The following is a 21984-nucleotide window of genomic DNA, read 5'->3' as shown; positions in this document are numbered from 1 at the left end:
ATGGAGAGGATGCTATCAACAATGGTCGTAATTAGGAAACGGGTATTTTCTGCTCTTCAGAATACAATCTGCCTCCACTTTTCATAAGAAGAGAGTCTGAATGTTGTCCTCCTATTCAATGAGACAACAGAAGAGGGCAGGGAGGAAGAAAATGAAGGCTTGGGACATAAATGGGCATGTGCTGTTCTCTAAATGTATACAGCTGGTTTGCGCTGAGGCAGCTCAGTGATACAGCCATGCTGCTAACTGGTAGCAGTACTGAGAGAGGCAAGACTTACGTGAAAAACAAAACTGACGATGACATACGGGGACACCTCACAATTAACCATAAAAACCCATTAAAATAACAGAGCTGCTGACATCCCTATCTCAGGATAATGTTGTTCTCACACTGCCGTGGTTGTAAGGCACGTCAGCTCACACATTTCTTAATGTGGTGGATTCCTCTGGTGTAGACAGGGCCTAAGTCATATGTGACAGAATTTAGGAATGTTCCAGCATGGACAATGCGTTTTGCTAAGAATAGGAAACTTCATTTTCTTATTTCTTTCTTTCCTTTTTTTTTTTTTTTTTAATATTCTTGTTGAAAGGTTTTCCTGCACATTCTCACATGCAGTTCGTGTAAGGTCACTTTTCTCCCTCAATAGATGGAGAACAAAATTGGCATTAAGCAAGATGGGATAAAGGCAATGTCCCTGAGACTTCACCTGGAAAAAGACTAAAAACTACTACCTTCGATTACCTGGCTCATTGGAGCCATGTGTTTGTTCCCTATTAGTTGCCGCAATTAATGTGTTGAGTTTCTTTTGCATTATTCTTAAATATTGCATTTTAAATGAGAAAAAAAAAAATTACACATTCCTTCAGTAGTCTGATAAATTGTTGAACTGTGAGAAGAGCAAGGAGAGAATCATAGAATCACTAAGGTTGGGAAGACAATTAAGATCATCCAATCCAACCACTGTGGTTAGAAGCAGTATTCTCTTTCTGGGTTTGTTTTGTCGCAGCTGTTTTAAATATCCCTCTCAGATGGTTTCCTTACACTCTTTTCACGTATTTTTAAAAAATCAGAGTGCAGAAGAGAGTGAGTATTGAGAAATAACTCTGAAGTGAGATTTTTCATGTGCTGTTTGAGTCCTACAGGCGCACTACAGAAGTGGGACCACAGATCAAGCCTTCCAAATGTTACGCTACCAAGCTTCCTCTATCAAGACCTTCCATTTTCCGTTTCTTCCCCCTTGCAAAGATTGAAGCCAACAGATAAGCCTTTCCTCATAGCCCACAGGTCATAAATGCAATCTGACATACACCTGCAGGGAAATTAAACAGTTACTGGCTGCACTTTCTAGAATGTCTCTTTTCTGCCAATGTTTTTGGTCATAAGCCCTTTGCAGCAAATTCCAAATGTCTCTGCCTTGAGTCTGCTCTAGTAACAGTAATAGCAGGGGAGAGTTGTTCTCCACCATACTGAGTGGTCTCATTTTTCAAAGTATATTCAGATACAATCAGTTAATCATGGCTTAGATGAGGCTGATGGAAAAGGGCAAGCTGGGAGTGCTGGGATGGGACGTTTTCATGCCTTTTAAAATGCTCTAGCAACATTCATGTCTTGCTGTTTTCTTTCACATTCTTCCCCAGCTCAGAAAATTACAGACTGAGATTATTATTTTTTTCAGCCTGAACACCTGCTTGAAGCACTTTCTTATTTTCTGTCCTCACCTTTTCTCTCAAAATAGTCAAATAAATATCAGTCCATTGACTGAGGTGTAGTCCAAGTACTTTCTTATTGACAGCCATCAAACAGCACAAAACAACCATGTGAACTAAGGGATGCAAAAACTCCCCACAACTGTCTGCTTTGGATCTAGGTTTACTATTGTACTCGTTGAGAGGAATTTCAATATGTTTCCCTTTCCTTAATGCTCTCTTTTACAGTTTATTCCTTGTTCCACAGTAATGTCTTTGAAATTGGACACGGACGCATGTATGGGTGGAAAAGCAAAGGACAGGTTCAAGCCATGCTGTTATACATTATTAACAGGAGGGCTTGAAGCCAGTAAGCTCACTCAATTATGCCAAACCCCAATTATGCAGTACAAACTCTGACAATTTGGTATTAATTTCTAAAGAAGCTATTTCAGGTCTGTTTTCTGGTGGGGAGAGAAGACAGGGGTTTTTTGGTAAAAGAATGTCACTCTTTAGCTGTAGAACAAATACAGAGCATCTGCCTAATAGGCACTCTGAATATCTGAAGAAATGGAGGTGAAAGAGGTTTGTTTAGGAACTGAGGGGATGAGATCCTGTCCCTTTACTATAAATGGGAGATTTGCCATTGACTCCAGTCAGGCCAGCCAATACCTTTTACATTTGTTTTTATATGTTATGATAATTCTTAAATGAACTAAAGCAATCCCTGTAGAGAATATATAAAGGTTTTTCTTCTCTACCTTACAGGGAGCAATCTTTGTTGCTTATACAGGGGTTCCTGAAAAGATACAGGTTGGAGAGCCTTTACTACATTAACATTACATACTTTATTTTGTACTACTCTTTTGTATAATCCATCAGCAGGAGCATTGCACAGAGGTTAATTGAGAAAAGAGCACAGGCGGGAAGAAAATGCCTGAAGGTGAGTCTAAATGGAGCTGAGGTGATGCTGAATTGGCGTTGAGGAGAAAACAGAGAATGTCTTGCCATTTCTACCTCAGATTTATATCGTTCCAAGTCTACAATCCAAAGACATGGTTGGATTTCCGATCCCATTCTGGCTGCATTTCTGAATGCTCAGGGCAGCATTTATAGCCAGGACAACTTTTTGAGGTAGTGGTGGGGTAGGGGGGACCTGTTTCTGGCTGGAAGATTCTGATGAATCCTTCTGGAGACAGATCTTGTTTTTCCATCTAGGTCATTCTTCTCCCCCACAAAAAGTTCATTCAACATCTTCCCTAAAAGATGTACCTTCCATCTGATGAGGAAAACAGTACTCATGGAGATCACGGGCTGGTTTATCCCCTGAGAGCAAGCTGTTCCTGTGCTCTACAGCCTGTTTTGGCTACCTCATGTCTTTAATTGAACATGTTGGTTTTGGCCGGAGCAGTTCCAGCAAGCTGAGAGAGCTTGTCCTGTCCTGGCCCAGGCAGCAGGCGGTGCTGGCCCGTGGCCTGGAGGGCTGCTAACATGAGAGGAAAAGGGGCAGCTGGAGAGACATTTTCTGCTCCAGATCTTTGATGTGGAAACTCACCTTCTCCTCTGGGTCAGAATGCTGTGAGGGAGGTGAATAAGAAGTGCTTTGGAGCTTATGCAAAGGAGAGAGTGAAGCTTGTGTCATGCCTTTTTCTGTTGCAAGACTGTAGGTGGTTAATAGATAATTGAGGGGATCCTCTGTTATCATAACTATGTTCAGTTTAAATATTCAGTGGAGTAAAAAGTGGCCACACAGAGAAAACAAAACCCACAGCTAATGTAAAGCCTATAAATTAGAATATGAGACGATATTACGCCCTGAGGGTGCTCAAGGCTGGGTGGGACGGGGCAGTGCCTGATCCAATGGGTGGTAACCCTGCCCACGGCAGTGTTGTGGTTCTGTGATTTTTGTTGTCAGTATTCCACATCACAACATCACGTAAGCAGTGGAGTTAAAGGGTTAATGTTCTGGTTCTGTGGACTGCCATTTTTGGGTGTTTTGTTCTGGGAGTGGAGGGGAGGAGCGGCATTCCCGGAGGAAGAAAGGTGGAGCTCCTGACTGCTCATGAGTAAGTCCATCTGTCTGTCTGTCTGTCTCTTTGTTGGTGGTGAAGTTCATGGTCTGCCTGCAGTCGATAGAGTAAGGCCTCGGTTATGGACACTCTTTCTCATGCTGTTTGATTTGTTGACTTCAGTATCAACTGTATTGTGATATCTTGCATTCTGGGATCATATTTAGTAAATTAATGTGCCTCCTCAGATCATTGCTGCTGGTGGTTTTTTTTCACTTGTTTGTTTGACTCATCTACTACCTCCCTACCCTTCCTCCTTTTCCCCTCTCCCGGGGTGCAGGTCCCTGAGTCTCCTGCCTCATTAGTCACAGGGCTGGGCAGGACTGGCAGTAAACCATTAACGCTTTTTTCTTTCCCTCTCTCTTTTTTTTTTTTCTTTCAGACACCTGCTGTCCCATCACAGATCTACAGATAACTCTGTGACACAGAGATTTTAGAAATAGATGCGACCTTCAAGGTCCTTTCCAACCCAAGCCATTCTATGGTTATGAGAAACCGACCAGGAGAAAGTGCTGGTAACACTGCTGACTGCAGAGTGCAGAACTTCTAAGCCTTGGCTGAAAAACTGCTGCTATCCAGCTCAGGGGTGGAAGCAATAGGGCTGTTTGAGAGGTGCAAGTAAGCAAGTTTGGTTTTCCAGAGCACACCTGTGGTATGACCAGCTCCCAGTAAGGGTTATTTACTTCTAAGTGATTGAAACCAGTCTGTATTTCCAAGTCTATTTACAATTATGACTACCTGGCTGTTACTTATGTGATTGAAAGGATGTATTTTATATTGATAATTACATTTTTCATCACAAGAGACTCACATCTGCCAAGCAATGTGCAACTCTCAGTAGTCCACATTTTTTTCATTTCCCTGGTACAGCCTTGAATCCTAGCTTCCAATTGATGCTTCTGCTATAGCCTTGTCAGGCAATTAATCTGCAACAATGGCACAAAAATTGTTGCAGTAAATAAAGCATTCCATATAAGCAGTTCTGTGCTCAGGGAAAAAAAGCCTCTGGGGATGCTTCAGCTCCTTGGCCACAAAGTATTACGATCTGTCCTTGCAATGTGATTATTTTCTGGAAAATATTAGCAAACACAGGTTTTCTTGTATTGTCTTATAACCAATGATCGTGATTTGGATGATGCTCTGGTTTAAGTCTGCTCTAAAATGGAAGGAAGTAGCCTAAGATAGTAATTAGAAGAGAGATTTGAGGGTCACGAATTGTTTTCTCTTTCTGTTAGTTCGGAACACCTTTGAAATCAGAGGGAATCCCATTACTGATTTCAGGGGGTCTGAATCAGGGGCATTCTGTCTGAGCTGGGACATGTCAGGTGCCTTCTGGGCTGGGGAATGAAGTGTGCATGCTGCTCTCCACTCCCAACAGGATTGGTGCAAAGCCCAACTCATACACACCTGCAAAGAGCATTAGGACTCGCAAACGAAGGGCTCTTTCCAAAAATGCAAAGTGTTATTTCTGTGTAGATTAATTCATTTTACCTTCCCACTCGCTGCCAACAGTCAATTTAGGACAGTGAAGCCCTGACAGCCTGTGTCAACAACCAGAAGCAGTTCTTTTGTGACAGAGAGAGGAAGAAAGGAGAAAATACAGACCTGAAATCTTCCCCTTACAGAGAATGCATTAATCAAAGAATTTCATTGTGTATGAAAATAAAAACCATGTCTGTCATTTTAAAAGCTTTCTCATAAAAGAAATGCATGTTAAATTAAAACCACTTTTACTTTTCTCTTTCCCTCATAATATGGACCCCTCCTGGTTCTTTATGAAGAGTGAGATGAAATATCACACAGCTGAGCTGCAGAGAAAATACAGACTGTTCCAAGTGCACGTGCCAGAATGAGCGCTCAGAGAGAGATCACTGTGTCATGAACTCATGCTGGCAATGTATTTTTTTAGTATGGGTGTAAACTGAGATTTAAGCCTGAGAGACCCTATTGCTAGCCTCATGGGGCACTTGCATGTGTGTTGTTTCCCTTAGCATCAGTGAGGAGGTTGCGAGCTGCTCCCAGTCCTAGAAACACAGTGGCAGCCCCAGCAGATCCCATGGTCACCTCCACCTTCCTCGCCACTATATGGTGATAAACTGAAGATGGAGCCCAAGATGAAAACATCCAGACTGTGGGGATAAAATAATCTGTCCTGCACAACTATTTGCCTTTCCACTTCCATTGCAGAAATGGTGAAGATGATGGTCAGGGTGGGGAGGCAGTGGTCAGGGGCAGGGTGTTGGTCAAGTTGGCCTCTTTTCCCAGGTAACAGCGATAGAATGAGAGGGAATGGCCTTGATATGCAACGGGGAGGTTCAGTTTGGATGTTAGGAAAAACTTCTTCTCAAAAAGAGCAATGATCATTGGCACAGGCTGCCCAGGAAGGTGGTAGAGTCACTGTCCCTGGGGGTGTTCAAGAACTGTGTGGATATGGTACTTAGAGACATGGCTTACTAGCAATACTGAAGGCAGGTGAACAGCTGAACTAAATATCTTAGAGGCCATTCCCAACCTTAACAATTCTGTGATTCTGCCAGGTCGTTCCGACCCAATGGTGGAGATACCTGGACCCACCATTTCTTCGGGATGCCCTGAGCATGGTCCAAAGTCAGGGAAGCACCAAATTTCTTAACATCCTGAATCTCCTGTCCGGTGATTACTGTGCTGCACATACCCATTTTAAAATTCCTCTTAAGAGTTTCCTATCTGTGTTACTGGCAAAGCCTGAAAAAGCATATTAACAATTATTTTCAATGTGCTAAGAAAGGACGGTAACTCGTTAGGAAAAATTGTATTTGGAAATAGGTGTGTTTGTCTAATCCCTAAGGTGCTGCCCCAGCTGTAGGATATGGCTGAGGCACAGGACTCTGGCACCAGGAGGGGATATCCCCTGTGGCGCAACCTCTTCAGAGGAGCAGGTTTAGGAATCCAGTTTAATTTGCCCAATATTGCCATCAGCAGAGTGATGTTCTGTATTATTTTGAAAGAAGCAGCTATGGAGCCCTTGACACTGGAATTCAGAATTGAGGCAGCCAAATCAGGCAGGAACAAATGGTGAGCTGGGCACACAGGCAGCTCTTGCCCAAATTAGCTCTATCAGTTCAGTCTTGCCCTATTTTCTTGCTACTGTACTCATATGCATGTATGGATATGGTTCTAGAAGTATTGCTTTGCTTTTGCAGATGCCTAGCAGTCTTCCTTTTCCCTCTAAATATGATACCAAAGTTTATCGCTTGAGGGCTAATGAACCTTCTCTTTCCTATCCTTGTTCATTCTGAAATGGAAGTGCTAGTCCCTGTACCCACTGCTAAATGACATATGCTTTACAACCCATGAATAGTTACAGGTAATAAGGTCAGCAGGTGAATAACTCAGGAGTTAGTTCTGCTTGTCTGGCCCTTCACCTGCCTCTAGGCCTGCTACCTCAGGGCTGTCACCCTCACCAGCTGAAAGGAGGGTTGGCATTGCCTCAGGGTTCCTTTTCCTTTGCCTGATGTACATGTGCTCTATAAATGAATAATTTAACATTTGCATGCACTCTCCAGTATGGGATGGTGATAACAAAACTTTTCAGCCTCATAAAGATACTGTAAAAAAGGAAGAAGACCTTGTGTAAGCTGCTGAAAGCAACATAAAAATAAGACTTCCCCCTACAGACATGATGTGGCCAATAAAGGTGCAAGAAAACTGCTTTCAGATGCTGTTGTACTCCTTACATTAAAACAGACAATCAATTTATATCACCAGTGTTTGGTCTTGGCTTACTTTCAAAAAAACGTGATCCATTAAGTAGGATTTGCACAAACGTGTTTTCTCACACAGTAAAAATGGGTGCCTGTCCAAACCTGTGAGGTGCTTCACCAGCACTGCTCACCAGCAGTCTACTCCCAGCTGACAGCAAAAACAAACCTGCTGCAGAAAGCTATGCAAACATCCACTGCTCTCTGGCTTCCAGAGTGTGTCAGCTTCACAGTGTGGTGCTTGAGGCTGGGTAACATCGTGTGCTCAACAGCACATGGGTCAAGGCACCTGCACAGCAGGCAGATAAAGGTGGTGATGTGTCTCAGCAGTGGCAACAGCAACAGGGCGTCATCTCTGCTACTGCCAATTTTACAGTCATGGCATGCAGGCTCTTGCTCATTGCTGGTGAAAATGCATAGCTAATGGTGATACCTATGCTGAAAAAGAGAGTTTTGTAGCTGAGAATGTCCTCTATCAAATTGGTAGTTCCTGTCTGAAGCCCTGTAAGTCGTGGTTGAAAGGGAACTTCTCTGTTAGACATCTAATCTTGATTGAAAGCTCTAAGTGGCAGAAAACGCATCTTACTCACAGTATTCTCTCACAGTCATCCCTACAGCTTGAAGGTGTTTGCAGGCTGAACTCCGCTGACTTTTTAACTGCTGGCTTCAGGAGTGATTGCTGCCTGGCCCCACAGGGTGAGTTCTGCTCCATCTCAGAGGGATCTTCTAATCTGCACCGGTTTGTCGGAATAAGAGCAAAGGAAAGCAGCTTTGCTTTTATTTTAAAGATTACTTTTCAAGGTGTTTGTTGTGATCTGTATTGCAAACATATGAGGAAGTGAAGAGAAATCAAAAATAGGGGTTTTGGAGAACTCTTATTGCTAAAATAATAAAATCTGTGGCTAAGCTTATAAACTAAATATATAAAAGTCCATATGTATATAAATTAATAGAATGCCAAAGTCTGAATGAACACCTGTCACAGAATCATAGATTGGCTTGGGTTGGAAGGGACCCCAAGGATTATCAATTTCCAAGCTCCCTGCTACAGGAAGGGCCACCAACCTCCAGATCTGGTACTACACCAGGCTGCCCAGGGCCTCATGCAGTCTGGCCTTCAACAGTTCCAGAGATGGGGCATCATCCATAGCTCGTCTGTGTAATCTTACTTGGATGGCTATACTTGAGGGCAGGAGCAATACCTGCTCCACAGAGGAGGTTCATCTGCAACTAAAAAGAAATGACTGCTATTTCTGCTACCTCTAGCCCCACAGCTCTCAAAGTGACATGAAAGCCCTTTCTATCTCAGAAAGCACCATTAGGTATGTAATTCCCAATCAGGTTCTGCTCACAAAATGATGGTTGATTAGTGAGTGCTCAATCATCTGTTATGCAGCAAAATGAGCTGTGCAAAACACTTTGTGACCAGGAGTGAAAGGACGATTCCCAGTAAAACCATCACTCGTAGCTGCATTTCACTGTGATTATAAGAAAACCAAGCCCACACATAGCTTTATGTTATAGTCACTGTGACGATTACAGAAGTCCCCAGCAAATATGTTGTGCAGCTGGCACTCCTTCAAAGAGGTGTTGCTGAAAACACTATACGTCTGCTTGGGAAACTACAAATAATGGAACACCTGGTGCTGTGTGGAGCTGATGCTTTCTCCATGGACTGCATAATCCAGGCTGAATTCCTGCAGCAAATCTTGCTGGTGGGGCAGCAGGCAGATGTCCCTTCTGAGATGTGTTTGGAAATATCCCTGGAGGTGCTCAAGGCCAGGCTGGATGGGGCCCCGGGCATCCTGAGCTGGTTGGGGGGGCAGCCCTGCCCATGGCAGGGGTTGGGGCTGGGTGGGCTTTGGGGTCTGTTCCAACCCAAGCCATTCTGTGATGTTATGGTCAAAGAAGCCACCAAGTGTCATCACCACACCAGTGAGCTTGTTGGAATGCAGCTGGTGCACTAAAACTTAGCACCCTTCCTTTAGGGTAATGCTGCTGTGGTAGCTCCTGTCATAGAATCATAGAATCGCCATGGTTGGAAAAGACCTACAAGATAATCCAGTACAACTTCCACCTATCACCAATAGTTCTCTCTAAACCATGTCCCTCAGTACAACACGTAAATGTTTTTTGAACACCTCCAGGGTCGGTGACTCCACTACCTCCCTGGGCAGCCCATTCCACTCTTTCACAGAAACAGTATTTCCTAACATCCAGCCTAAATCTCCCCTGTCGCAGCTGAAGCCATTCCCTCTAGTTCTATCACCAGTTACATGAGGGAAGAGGTTGACCTCCAGCTCATTGCAACCTCCCTTCAGGTAGTTACAGAGAGCAATAAGGTCTCCCCTGAGCCTCCTCTTCTCCAGACTGAACAATCCCAGCTCCTTCAGCCTCTCCTCGTAAGTCCTGTGCTCCAGACCCCTCACAGCTTTGTCGCCCTTCTTTGAACCCGCTCCAGGGCCTCAATGTCTTTCTTGCAGTGAGGGGCCCAAAACTGGACACAGTACTCGAGGTGCAGCCTCACCAGAGCTGAGTGCAGGGGAACAATCACTGCCCTGCTCCTGCTGCCAACACCATTCCTGATGCAAGCCAAGACGCCATTGGCCTTCTTGGCTACTTGGGCACACTGCTGGCTCATGTTCAACCGAGCATCAATCAATACCCCCAGGTCCATTTCCTCTATGCAGCCTTGTTGAACCTCATCCCATTGGCTTCAGCCCAGCGATCCAGCCTGTCCAGATCCCTCTGTAAGGCCTCGCTACCCCCAGGCAGATCCACACTTCCAGCCAACTTGGTGCCATCTGCAAACTTACTGAGGGTGCACTCAATGCCCTCATCCAGGTCATCAATAAAGATACTGAAGAGGACAGCCCCAGCACTGACCCCTGGGTAGCACCACTTGTGACCGGTCGCCAACTGGATTTAGCTCCATTCACCACCACTCTCTGGGCCCGGCCCTACAGCCAGCTCCTTATGCAGCAAAGAGTGTACCTGTTCTCATCCTACCTGATGCTACTTCTCCCTTTTATGAAGGTCAGAGTGTCACCAAGGACAGTATGGCTGGCTCAATGTATCTAGGAGACTGCAAACATCTCAAGATCTAGGGCTTTCTGTTTGTCATTTGTGGAAGAAAAGGAGTGAGGTCATGAACAAGAGCGAGAGAAAAAGCTGAAGTAGGGAACAGAGAGAAAAAGAAATGGCTCAAAGAAAGCAGAGGGACAGAGGAGATGGAAGAGCACCTACAAGGTAAGGCTCAGGCTCAGAGCTCTGTTCTACCCCAAAGATGTGGTATTTCTGGAAACATGCTGTGGCTGAGGAGGGTTTGACATGGCGTTGCTGGATGTAATATGCCTCACTGAAGTTAGGGATGCCTGGCTGTCAGTTTGCACTGCCAGACATCAGCCACCTGAGTCCCTCCTATTTTCCCCATGTACGCTGTCCTGAACACAGAGCTCTGCTCCTGAGGCAGTGCCTGAGCTTGGCAGCTGCAGGTTGTGTTTAGTAAATGTGTGGGATTGAGCATGATTTGCATCTTTTCCTAGTGACTGCACAGGCTGCATGGGATGTGATTGTTTTTCCAAACTCGCTGTGATTCAACAGAATTCAGGAATTTTCATCATGAACAGCTGTGACTTGGGGAGGATCCGTGTGTTTTCTCGGTGAATATGAATGGAACTGTCAAGGGCTTCAGTGTCTCCTTCTAACTCCTATGCTTGTAATTATCACAGAATATAAAAGTACAGAGGCTTTCTCAGAATGTTGTGTCGTGCCTAGAAAGACCTGACCTGTGGTTTGGCCCAGCCCCGGCTCTGCAGGAGCCACTCAGACCCAGCAGTACGGGGAGCTCTGCCTGCAGCTGCTCCCCATTCTTTCAGGAGGAGACCAAGAGCAGAAGGTCTACCGCTCTGAGCTCTGCCACACTTTTACTTGCCTGCAGCAGCACCAGCATATTTTCCCTGGGGACAGTCGGAAAGGTGAAACTGTCTTTAGTGAAGGTACGGTGGGAACAGCAGGAGCGAGGGCTGTTACGTACTGCATTTAGTGATCGGGGCAGAATGGATGTCTGGTGGCTAGCACTTACATGATGCTGTGTATTCTCAGTGTCATTGAAAATACACAAATTCATCTGTACACTATCCCTATTAGATATGGGAGTCGGGAGTAGTGAAAAAGGGAGGAATTTCTTGTCTCACTGAAGCCGACTGAAGTTTCCACCTGGAGCTTCTTTCAGGCGCACACTTCCCTGCCACAATGAGCGCTGATCCCACGCGAGGCTACAGCGTGAGCAGCGGGCAGCGCAACATTAAGACGAGGAAACCGCTGGCAGAGCTCAACCATCCCCCGTTCAGCCTCGTGGATCTCTGTCCCATTCACGGCCTCTCCTGGGGGCAGCCGCGCCCGAGCCCCTGCCGCTCCCGAGAGCCCCGCACCCCCAAGAGCAGCCTCCGGCCCCAAGGTGGCGGTGACGCGAGGCTCGGGGTCCCGGCGGGGCGGGGGCTGCGAGGCGGTGGCGGCGAGGCGCCTCCCTGCCCCGCCCGCCCCTCGCAGCTGCTCGGGGCTCCCGGCTCGAAGCTCGTAGGCGCCGGCGGCGCGGCGCGGTTCGGGACGCAAGCGCTCGGCCCGGGAGCATGGCGCGGCGGCGTGCCGTCGGGTGCCGGAGCGGGCCCCGGGTCGCGCCACCGGGGCTTGCGCTGCTGCTGTCGCTGTGGCTGTGCGGGGCGGCGGCGGGCGCGGGGCCGGTGTACAACCTGACGCTGGCGGTGGCCGAGGGGCTGCCGGCGGGAACGCTGGTGGGCGACATCCGCGCCGGGCTGCCGGCGGGTGCGGGGCCGCCGGGCGGCTTCTTGCTGTCGGAAGGCGGCGGCGAGTCGGTGCTGCTGGCTGATTTTCAGGTGCAGCCCGACACCGGCGAGATCCGCACGGCGCGGCGTCTGGACCGGGAGCGCCGGGCGCGCTACAGCTTCGCGGCGGCCACGCTGCGGGGCGACGTGGTACAGGTGGAGATCACGGTAACCGACGCCAACGACCACCCGCCGCGTTTCCCGCGGGGCCGCCTGCGACTCGACGTGTCGGAGCTCAGCCCGCCCGGCAGCGCCTTCCGCCTGCCGCCCGCCAAAGACCCCGACGCCGGGCGCTTCGGCACTCAGGGCTACACACTGCTGGAGGCGGGCGGCGCGCCAGGAGAGCCTCCGCTCTTCGCGCTGAGCTGCGGGCGCCCGGCGGCGGGCTCCGCGCCCGGCCCGCTGGACCTGGTGCTGCTGCGGCGACTGGACCGCGAGCGGGCGGCCGAGCACCGGCTGCTGCTGGAGGCGTGGGACGGCGGCAGCCCGCCGCGCCGCGGTCGCCTGCGCGTGGCCGTGCGAGTGCTGGACGAGAACGACAACGCGCCCGTCTTTGACCGCGCCGAGTACCTCGCGCGGCTGCCCGAAAACGCGGCGCCGGGCACCGCCGTGTGCCGTTTGCGCGCCACCGACCCCGACCTGGGCGCCAACGGCCGCGTGCGCTACGCCGTCAACCGGCGGCTGAGCGACTCCGGCGGCTTTTTCTCGGTGGGAGAGCTCAACGGGGTGCTGCGGCTGCGCCGGCCGCTGGACCGCGAGGCGCGGGCGCTGCACCGCGTGGTGGTGGAGGCGCGGGACGGCGGCGCGCAGCCCGAGGCGTCATCCGCGCTGGTGTCCGTGGACGTGCTGGACGTGAACGACAACGCGCCCGCCATCCGCCTTCTCTTCCTGACCGAGAGCGGCGGCCCGCGCGTCTCCGAGGGAGCGCGGCTCGGCGCCTACGTGGCTCGCGTCTCCGTGTCGGACGCCGACGAGGCGGACGGCGGGGCCGGTGCGGTGCTGGCCCTGCGCGGCGGGGACGGCGCCTTCGCGCTGCGCCCGGCGGCCGCCGGCGTTTTCTTCCTGTGCGTGGCGGCGGCGCTGGACCGCGAGCGCCGCGAGCTCTACGCGCTGCGCCTGGTGGCCCGCGACGGCGGTTTCCCGCCGCTGTCTGCCGAGCGGGCGCTGCTGCTGCGCGTCGCCGACGTGAACGACGAGACGCCCGCTTTCGCGCGGGCCCGCTATCGCGCCGTCGTCTCGGAAGCGGCCGCTCCCGGCACGGCCGTGCTGCGCCTCAGCGCCTCGGACGGCGACGAGCCCGGCTCGCCCAACGCCGAAGTACGCTACGCGCTAGAGGGAGAGCCCGGCGCGCTGGCGCTGCTGCGCATCGACGCGCGGAGCGGCGCCGTCAGCACCCGCGGGCACCTGGACCGCGAGCGCCGCGCCGCGCTGCAGCTGCGCGTGGTGGCCCGGGACGGCGGCCGCCCGCCGCGCTCCTCCTGGTGCCGCCTCAGCGTCCGCGTGCAGGACGCCAACGACAACGAGCCCCGCTTCCAGCGCCGCGTCTACCTGGGCCGTCTGCCCGAGCACGCCGCGCCCGGCCGCTGCCCGCTGCAGGTGAGTGGGCCCGCGGGGGGGCGGGGGCGCGGGGATGGCCCTCGTGCCGGGGTCGGAGCGCAGCACCGGCGGCCGTCGGGCCCTGAACGGTTGAAGCGCGTCGCGTTTGACGCCGGGGCCCCGCGTGAGGTCCGTGGTGCTGAAACGGGGAAAGCTTTTCTCCCTCGGTGGTTATCTTCATCCCACTCCGCCTCCTGCCGTTTGGGTACGTTTACAAGGTGCCGTAACCTGCCTTTCATCCCGTCTTTTGCCACGTTCTTCCTTTCTGCAGGAAGCCGCCGCTTGGAGGAATCCGGGAGGAGTGAACGGCTTTGCACTTAGGGGACACGGAGCTGCCAGCGGCTCCTGTCAGCTGCAGGGACTGCTCTGCTCCACTCATAGCCACAGGATTTTCGGTGCTGACAAATCTGCCTCCCAGTATTCATTGCCCAGAAAGGGGCAATCTGTATCTCCCAAAACAAGAGTGGTTTCATGTATTTGCTTATTTATTTTTGCACTGGTCAAGTTAGAACCGTGCTGATGCAGTGACTGCATCACCAAAGCCTGGCAGCTGGAACTGGGTTTGACACATGATGATGTGTGTGTGCTTCTGTGAGTACTGCACTTCTGTGGGCAATGCGTGTGACCAATTGTGTCCCTTGTGAGCCACTCTCCTATGTCTAATGCAGTGAATTGAGGAATAACACTTTGCCATTGGACTATCTTGATAGAACAGGTTGCATTTTCAGTAACAATTTCATTTTCAAGCTTTTTAGGTGATTGTATTTCCTTCCCATGCTCACTGAAATGGTTCTACCTAGTACATTGTGTTGCAGAGTACTGACTTGCCAGGTGTGTCAGGACTTTCCATCTTTTGGCTGAAGTTGCACTCTGTTGTCTTCGTTTCTCTTTCAGTCAGCACCTAAAACTCAATGGCAATAACCCAGCATGTCAGGTTGGCACCTCTTCCTTGGGCTGTGCCTTTTATCTTGGTAAGGCAGAGATGCACTAGCTCTGTCTCTTATAGAATCATGGAATCAGAATTGTTTGAGTTGGAAGGGACCTTTAAAGGCCATCTAGTTCAACTCCTCTGCAATGAACAGGGACACCTACGGCTAGATCAGAATGCTTGGAGCCTTCTGAGCTTGGATATCTCCAGGTTCGGGGTATCCACCATATCTCTGGCAACCTGCCCCAGTGCCTCATCGCTCTCACTGTAAGAAACTTCTTCCTTATATCCAACCTAAATCTCCCTTTTTAGTTTGAAGCCATTTCTCCTTGTCCTGTCACAGCAGACCCTGCTAAAGAGTCTGTTCCTTCCTTCTTATAGCCCCCTTTTAGACACTGAAAAGGATCCTCCAGATACTCCTGCATACATGAGTATGCCTCCCTTATGGGGCTGTGCAGAGCTTAGAATTAGAAAGAGATTCAGTGCCTGTGGCAGCTTTCAAGTGAAAGCCTACTTCAAACTTAGTGCAGGTGTTTGTTTTGCGTGACACCAGATGATACGTTCTGTGTATGTGGGGATTTAGGTGAAGCATGCTCTTGCTGCAAATCTGTGCTGGAGCTCAGGAGGTACTTATGTAAGCGCGGCTCACGTTATTCTGCATGTGAGTTCTTGTGAAAAGTGCAGTGCATTACTGTAATGGCATCTTGAAGAGAGCATAAATTGTCATGAATTAGTGACAGTCACGTTAGCAGCTTTTTGTGGGTTTTGTTTTTAAATTCATTTTCCTTTGTAGTTCATTAGAAAATGTGTTTATTGGCTTTATAGCGATCTCTGTCAGAAGAGAAGAGGAGGAAAAACACGTTATCTGTCAAATGATGAAGGCCTACATGCATTCCGCTGTTATGACAACTTGCACTTTGTGGGTCCATTAAGAAGGCTGCTTTAAGTCACTGCTTAGAGCTCCTCCATTCCCTTTCTTTAAAAATAACTGTCTTTCTGATGGTGAGATTGTGAGGCATTTGTGAACACAGTGACAGCAAATAAAGATTTTGTTTAAAGCTCTGAAAGGTAACTTAGGTGCACTGGGAGTTGCTCCATGATTAGGGAAAGGCCTGTGGCTTTCTAGAGAACAGCATTTAAAGCCGTAATGCCTGTCAGAAGGATGCTTCCCTTTTGAGGGCTTTTAAAGTTCTTGGCATGTTTGAGGAAGGATGCTTATTCTTGCAGTGTCAAAGGAGAGGGATCTGTAAAAGGTCTTTCTATCATACAGCCATTCTTCAGGTTTTTCTCTGCTTTCTGAAAAAGACAGTTAAGAGGAAGAGAAGGGGTTCTCTGCAGAATTTGGTTTTAGAGTGTTTTCTCCACGCTGCAGTTACTAGAAACAGAAATGAAGGCAGCCATCTAGGCTGTGAAGAGCTGCAAAAGCTGACTGCTTAGAAGTGAGACTGAAGGAAGCCAGAAGAGGCACATCTTTTAGCTTCTTAGATTGACAGGTCTGGCTTCACTGTATTCCTGTTCAAGAAGTCAGCTTCAGAGGAGAGTTAAATGTTGTTTGTTGACTCAGAATGATACCTTTTAACACTAATGTAATTGACAGGAGGAGGACCAAAAGCCAGGATTAACTAAATTTACAGCAAAGAAATGGATCATCTAGCCTGTAATTATAATGCAGTTACTTATTTGTTTATCCAGTTCACATCACTGTTTTATGGGATGTGACAGCAATTACCATACTAGCATTTATCTGTTAGTTATACGATTTAGTAGCAATTACTTTTTATTAGTTCACAGCAAATATTTCTTTGCTCCCCAGAAGCCGTTCAGTGGCTTCTCAATACATGGTAGTAGCTTTGTGGAATAAAGTGAGTTTTCAGGGCTGCCCAGAACAACATGACATCTGTACGATGGGCTGGTTTGGCCCAGTTCCATGAGTAGCGTGTTGGAGGGACCTACAGATCCACACCCCAGAAAGGGTCGAGCAACAGGGAGGAGAGCCTGACCATCAGAAGGGGAAAAGAGACATGAGGTGACTTTGTCAGGGGTCTTATCTCCTCTCTGAACACAAAGTGTGCTGGGGTATGCAGTTCTTCTCTTCTGGGACAGATACCTGGAACTGGAGCATTAACTCTCTAACTCCCAGTGCACTACATGATGTTATGATGGGGAATACCAATAACCAAAAATCATAAAACCATGACAAATGTGCAGCACTGGGAGCTGTAAACGGCTGGCTGTGGTCTATCCATGTATCAGATACAAATGTCAGCTCATCACCCGCATATATTTTCATTGATTGCTGGCTAAGCAGGAGTCTCAGCCTTTCCTGGAAGGTTTTAAAGCATTGGGAAATAAATGAGTTCTCTATCTCCTAAGGTGCAGCAAACTGATGCATTACGGAGTGAGCCCTTATGTTTGCTCATATGTATGTTTTGCTGCTCAGTTTGTTCTTGAAAACAAACTGCATGTTGAAAAAACATGAATGATGCGTTTGTTTGTCTTTTAAAATTCACGACTGTGATTAAGAGCCCACCTGGGAGTTTTACATGACTCAGTGCGATGTGTGCAGGGGAAGCTTGCCCTGCAGGGCATTAACAGCAGGGTTAGTGACACCCCAAAGCCTCCCCCTTTGTGGCACCATCTGACCAGGAGATTAAGGAGGCTGTATCCTAAGGGAAGATGCTTTTGTTGCAACCCCTTTTCCTCTGTTTACCAGTTTCTCATTGATATATCTATGGCCTTTGAAATGCTGCTTTGTGCAGAAGTGGGTTTTTCTTCTGCACCTGACAGCATGGCATTAGAGACGCATCTCTTTCCCTCCTTTTCCTTCATTGAAAACAAGTGTTGCATTTCTGCAGCCAGACCCTAATAAGTCTGACTGCTGCTGGATGTGACTGAAATCTCAAGATACTGTCACACCTATTTACTTGCACTCACAGGCTGCACCGTTTTAAGAACAGAGCTGGTGTGATAACAATATCTGCTATAATCAAAGCAAGCTATAATAAATGCTTCCAGCCTTGACAGCTGTCTCAGTCTCCTGCCCTGACCTTGTAGGACTCCTGTGTAGTGTTTTTGTCTCCCCTTCCCCTCTCTCCCTCCTCCCCTTTGTACTTTGTGCAGGGAATTAGCTTATCATGCTTATGTCTGCTACACTTCCACTGCCTTCTGTCTACATCTGGTGCTGGGGAAGGGGTGGCAGGAAGGGCAGTTTTTAACTAATGTCTGACTAAGCATGTGTGAGACAAACAGCTTGTGTGTGCCCTGTGGTTTTTCTCCTTTACAGTCATAAATACACACATATGGTATAATTCAGTGTCCAAGGAGCTGGATGTATGTTGCCAATCAGAGAAACTGCAGCACTCCTGCACTCAGCCTCCACTGCTTTACGTGCTGCACTGTCATTTGTTCACTAATATGGGAATCCTCAGTAAACATGATTTTACAGTACACATTCAATTTTTCCTGTTGTATTTTGCTTTGAATTCTGAACTCATGGCCAGACATAGCAGTTACAGTTCACTGGAGCCATTCTCCTCTCTGCAGGGTGACTGCCTTGATAGCAGACCTGTCATTTGGATGAAACTAGGTTTTCTCATTGACCATCATCAAAGGCATGAATGTACTGATATCTTCATCTCTCCTTCCATCTTAACACAGGGCTATGTGTTAAACATTCTCCATAGATATACAGACACCTAATTACTTTCATTTAGGAAAACATTATTAATCTTTGCATAGACTGTTGGCTTTGGATGTTGATAGCTAATTTCTTGGCATCATTTCAGTTTGGTACTTCTAGCAGTATAATGCTTGATGACATACAAAATGATACTTCTAGGTAGGAGTGATGTTGTGCCCCTACATGGGCATGGACTCGATAAAGCATGTTCTGTAGCACAAAGTTCATTAAATTTTCAATTGTCTTAACGTGCTGTTGGATGGTAGAGAGTAAGGTCCTTGAGACGAGAGTGATCACCTGGGTAATGCTGGTTCTGTGCATTGTACTGAAAGTGCTGTTGAGTAGATGGGCTTTTGGGCATGCCATTAGAAAATATATGAATCTCAAGAATCTACGGGCATATAATTGAAGCCTTTAAACTCACAGGTGTTTCTGGGGGAAGGGGATCAGTAGCCTGAGTTGTACCAGCTTGGTGCTGCCGCCTGTGCTCATCGGGACATTGAATAAATTTGGCTCTGTAACATTTTGAGAGATGGAATCACAGAAGGCATCTCAGATTTCTTGCTTGCAGCTGTAGTCACTCCTGCATAGCCTCTGGGTAGCTTTTTAACATTCAGTGGGCAAATCCAGCTGTTAGTAGAGTCATAGAATGGGCCAATTGGAAGATTAGCCCTTTGCCACACAAGGTTTTTACAAGTGGACAAACCTGATAATTCCTGTCTGCCTCTGCTCTGCAGAGTCCTGTAAGCCTGTGCAAAGTAAGTGCTAAGTGCTACCTTATGGTAACGCTGCCCAGCAACCTCCTGCCCCCTAAAATGCTCAGACATCACTGAGATGTTTTCATTCTATTGTATGAACCATTTTTACTAACTGCTCACAGCAGAAGGCCATCTTTTAAGCCTACAAGCATTCGCTAAATGATGGCTGTTTTTTGAAGGTGTGGATGAAAGTTAGAAGCATGGCTGAGGTTACTGGGTGCACAGCTTGATACTCATTTCTCTGATTAGCCTCTTTTTACGTCAACAAGTCAAACTCTTTTAAGTCTTATCTATCAAGTAGGCTTATTGCTCTGCTCATCATTCTGTCTATGCCCTGCTGTCTTGAAAATGAGTGCCCAGACTGTGCTCACTGTTCTTCAAATGGGATTTGCCTGGTTATTTCCACAGCAGTGTTAGCACTTTACTGGAAGTATGTCACCTAAATCAGTTTGCATTTCTCTTCTTTTTAAGTCCGATTGATTTGGCTCACAGTACTCTGTATTTTTTCTCTTCTGCAGTTTTCAATGAGTAAATTCTGAGTTTACAGTAAAATAGTATTGGTTTGCTGATATGCAAACTCATGCATTGTCGTTCTGTTTTTATTACTTTAGTCCTCTAGCTCTTCTAATGAAGGTCCTTCTGATCTATATTGACAGGGATTTTCCAGTTTCATGAGGTGGTGAATGTTACTGAAGTGCTTATGTTCATTTGTTTGTTTCTCTAGTTAATAATAGGTCTAACATGAGGGTTGTCAATACACCAGTTTGTTACTTGTCTTTTTCAAGACGTCTTGTCTTTATTTCTTCTGGTATCTTATTTCTATCTGGTATCTTACCAGGTGATTGTTTTTGCTAAAAGCCTGATACGATGTAGTGTTGATATTGGTTTGTTCTTCTTTTGCACACCACTGTCTCTTGTTTTGGTGTTCTCAGGAGAGATGGATTTGTTAGGATCTAGATTAGTTGTGGCTGCAAGCTTGTGGTTTTATTTGTCAGTTCTTTGAAAAATACAGGTCGAGTCCTCCCACTCTGAATGCCAATTTCATTTTAACTTTGAGATGCATAACTGCCATCTTTGCCTTCTCGTTCTCATTAGTTGCCATCACTGCTGACAGCAGAAGTGAGGAAGGTACTCCTTCACATCTCACAACAGCATCCCATTTCAACACTATAAGTCCCAGACTTATTCATGTGTCATGTATTTATTACTTTTATTGACTTGTGAGTCTCTGAGATGTTAAAGCTCCTCATAAATAAACGATTCCTGATGATGTTCTTTCTCCAGGAGCATTATAATTCTCTCTCATGTGTCCAAATCTACCCCCAGGGCTGAGGAAGCCTATAGCAGGTACTGATCTTCCTTCCAGCGTGGAAAAAAGAAGACCAATGTAATGAATATACTGGTGGGAGATAAAAAACAGTCTTAAGGTACAAGAAGCAGACGGACTAACAGAGACAGGGATGAGATAACACATTAAGCTGGCAACAGCAGTAACCAGAAAATAAAGGCATTTTGTCCTTAGCATGACTTCTTGGACAGAAGAGAGTAATGAGCAGATAAAAGGATGTGATGGATAGTTTCTGAAGAGTCCTTCGGGGTGTTTGGGTTTGTGTGAGTTGTGTTGCAACTACGTGTAATTCCTGTGCTTAAAACATTTGAAAAAAATAGGATTTTAGCTGTGGGATGACACTGACATCATAGATAGGAATGAAGTAGAGTTCTGCAAACTGCCAGACGTTCCAATGAGCTTTCAGAGGAAAATGATCTTTTCCTTTTGTATGTAGCTGATTGCTGTTGAAGCAAAAGATGCTGACCTAGAAAAGCTGTGTTATGAAGTAAAGATTTTCACATATGGTTTTGGAATGACGTGAAGCTTCATGTCATTAGCATTAAATGTACTGATATAGAAACTCATCTGCAGGAAAACAACTTCCTGTGTGACAGGAGCTGATCATAACTTGCAGCGGCGTCTTTTAGGAAGCATCACAATTATATGCATTTCATGTGCTCAGTATGCTCTGGTCGTTTAAAAAATGATGGTGTCAGAATGCAGGTATGTAGGACTTCTGTTTGATACAAATTTCCCTCGGGTAACAAACTGTGGCCTAAAATAAGTTTTTCTCACTTATGGGGTGAGAAAGAAGTGTAATGTTTCAGGGAAGAGATTTGCTCTAATGCAATAAAGATCTCTGTTGCACAAAGGCAGAGGACCAGTGTGCATTTTGGCTTATTTTTGTTGCTGCTCAGAGTGCCCTTTCTTGAACTGGATTTTAAGCTGATAGCCTGTTTCATTCCAGAACAGAACAACTTATTCCCTTTGGATACCTGCATGCTCTCTACCTAGATTAGCTATTTGTCCACTTAAGTTTCTTCTCAAATTATTTTCTAAAATTAAAGTAGTAGTATTGCTACTTCTTTAAAAGATAATGAAAGTAGGATTTGTTCAGGCACTGAATTAAAAACAACTCATCTGGAATTACTGAGCTTGTTGGAAATAGCAGACTTTCTCCTCATAACAGCAGTCTTTGTAGACCTCCTTGCAAAACGTAATGCAGAACAGAGATTTAAGGTCTTGGGAACATCGTGCATATTTCCAGTGATTCCAGGAGCACTGGAAGACTGTCAGTGTTTTAGTCTTCTCTAACTGGAACATCAGTACTGTGGATAATATGATAAACTCTTAA

At 47.2% G+C, this 21984-nt stretch overlaps 1 pseudogene; it reads left to right on the top strand.

Annotated features, from left to right (window-relative positions):
• The first annotated feature begins 12126 nt into the window (after positions 1–12126).
• On the top strand, positions 12127–14256 carry LOC146544388 (protocadherin-23 pseudogene; annotated as a pseudogene).
• The last annotated feature ends 7728 nt before the right edge of the window (positions 14257–21984 follow it).

Source organism: Meleagris gallopavo, chromosome 4 (assembly GCF_905368555.1).
Source record: "Meleagris gallopavo chromosome 4, MGAL_WU_HG_1.1, whole genome shotgun sequence".
NCBI lineage: Eukaryota > Metazoa > Chordata > Aves > Galliformes > Phasianidae > Meleagris > Meleagris gallopavo.
This window is presented reverse-complemented; position numbering and strand designations above follow the sequence as displayed.